Here is a 2,500-nt window from a genome sequence, read left to right on the forward strand (position 1 = left end):
CCTGACCAGGCATAGTTCACCATCTTTCGGGTCCCAGCGTGTACGCTCTTGGTGCGCTCCTCTCGCAATGAGAATGAGGCGCCCCGGGAATGCGGGTCAGTCATGGAGACCGACCATCTTCCCTTAGTTCACATAAAGTGAACCGTTACTTTCATTGCGCCTTTAGGTTTAGTGATTCCCAATGACTCGCGCACACGCTAGACTCCTTGGTCCGTGTTTCAAGACGGGTCCTGAAAGTACCCAAAGCAATAGCGTCGCTGATCGGCGTTTCAAGAGGTCTGTCCAAGAACACCGCGGCGAACAGTCGCAAACGGACGGAATCGGCACTAGGTCCGATCGCCATCACAATTCACATACTTGCCACGGGCCGGACGCGAACTAAGTCGCGGCCTCCCGCCATCAGTAAACCGTCGAGCGAGCTGTTCGGAAACCCAGTGTCCGTAACATCGGAAAATCCGAGCTCACGGGCTACACTCGAGACCGTAGAACAGCACCCAACGGATCGCGACGACCTACTAGGGGAGAAGTGCACGCGTCCGAAGCCGGAGATGAACCGAAGGGAACAGCCAACGCGAACGTCGCCGTTTCCACAGTCAGTAAATCCCAACAACAGGCGCGAATGAATCTCCCCATTCGACCTTTCGGGTTTCTCAGGTTTACCCCTGAACGGTTTCACGTACTCTTGAACTCTCTCTTCAAAGTTCTTTTCAACTTTCCCTCACGGTACTTGTTCGCTATCGGTCTCGTGGTTATATTTAGCCTTAGATGGAGTTTACCACCCACTTAGGGCTGCACTCTCAAGCAACCCGACTCTAAGAAGAGATCCTCTAGCAAGCCGCAGCGGTCGCTACGGGCCTGGCACCCTCTATGGGCGATGGCCCCATTCAAGATGGACTTGAACGCGCCGCGAACTCGCCAGATAATGGATCCTTCCAAACACCACATCTCCCGGCGACCGGTTACGATCGCGGGATTCAGTGCTGGGCTAATCCCTGTTCGCTCGCCGCTACTAAGGGAATCCTAGTTAGTTTCTTTTCTCCGCTTAATAATATGCTTAAATTCAGCGGGTAGTCTCACCTGTCCTGAGGTCGTATGTTCAAATCATCGAAACGTTCCGAAACTAACCTTTGGCGGCTCATAAAATCACGTACCTTACGCGAGGGAGTTAGCCTACTCAAAGGCGTCTATTATCTCCTGCTCCGTATGGCGGATCATGCGAATCCAAGCAAAGTGCTTCGGTGTTTCGGGGGTGCGCTCATGAAAGCTCATCCGCAACGCGCGACAACTGGCACATTAAAGCGATCGGACGTCGTTCAGATTTCTCGGACACGACGATCGCATGTCTACAGTCATGGGCGCAGATCGAGCAATACCACGACACCACAATATATGCTTTCGCAATTCAAGACGGCGCGTTACGAAAACAACTCCTCATCATTCCAACACACGAGGCGTCGAAACGACAGAACGTTGATCGTCACGCGGCAAACCGTCCAACAAATGACCTTCGGTACAGGATCAACGTTAGACGACCTTTACGTCGTCACTTCGTCAAGCCATAACGTCTGGCCGGGCAGTCTTTGTAATGGAACCGACCCTCAGTCAGGAGTGGTCCGAGGACAGTGTCCGAGGACCGCAATGTGCGTTCGAAATGTCGATGTTCATGTGTCCTGCAGTTCGCATGTTGACGCGCAATTAGCTGCGTTCTTCATCGACCCACGAGCCAAGTGATCCACCGTTCAGGGTAATCTTTTATGTTCGATTTCTCGGTACTAGTCGCAATGGACTTTCCCTCGAAATACGAGACGCCAACTGCGAACCTCCTCGAGAATGACATTCCAATGACTGAGACGACCCACTGAAGGGTCAATACGTCAGTCGATCGGCGCAAAATCTTCGGTTCAACTAGTTTGCGTACTAATCTAGTGACAATTATCGTAAAAAATTCGGACGGAGACAAACGTCGCAGACAATCCCGAAAGAGCATAAAAACGCTAATGTAACGGGCGTCGCACAACGTCGACGTCTTCGTCCCTGGAATAGATCGTCCTACCGAAGTCCGTAGACAACGGTAACGACTGATCGATTTCGGGCGAGAATCTTTAAAACCTGCAGCCGGCTCCTCGTTCCGTGCCAAACACGAAACTTCGCCCAGCCACGAACGCGGCAATCCAAGCGCTTCGAATCCTTATTCCGAGCACATCACGAGACTTCGCCCAACTACGAACGTCAGCATAAGCAGCCGGCTCCTCGTTCCATCAAGGAACTTCGCCCAACCACAAACGCCGACATAAGCGGCCGGCTCCTCATTTCGTGAGCATCTCTAAACATGGACCTACAACGAAGGCTGCACACACGTGCGGCCGGCTCCTCGTTTCGAGGATATCACAAGACTTCGCCCAACCACGAACGTCAGCATAAGCAGCCGGCTCCTCGTTCCGTCAAGGAACTTCGCCCAACCACAAACGCCGACATAGGCGGCCGGCTCCTCATCTCGTAA

General features: G+C 52.9%; 2 non-coding genes across 2 annotated transcripts in view; both read right to left on the bottom strand.

Annotated features, from left to right (window-relative positions):
• The window catches only part of LOC123688084, a 4,009-nt gene extending 2,918 nt beyond the window's left edge, over positions 1-1,091 (bottom strand). Inside the window, exon 1 of the ribosomal RNA XR_006749771.1 lies at positions 1-1,091. This exon is cut by the window's left edge and continues 2,918 nt beyond it. This is a non-coding gene — a ribosomal RNA (large subunit ribosomal RNA).
• Positions 1,092-1,592: 501 nt separating this feature from the next.
• On the bottom strand, positions 1,593-1,747 carry LOC123686908. Its single transcript, XR_006748661.1, has one exon. It is a non-coding gene; the product is annotated as a 5.8S ribosomal RNA (ribosomal RNA).
• Positions 1,748-2,500: the final 753 nt, after the last annotated feature.

This window comes from Harmonia axyridis, chromosome X (genome assembly GCF_914767665.1).
Source record: "Harmonia axyridis chromosome X, icHarAxyr1.1, whole genome shotgun sequence".
Taxonomy (NCBI): domain Eukaryota; kingdom Metazoa; phylum Arthropoda; class Insecta; order Coleoptera; family Coccinellidae; genus Harmonia; species Harmonia axyridis.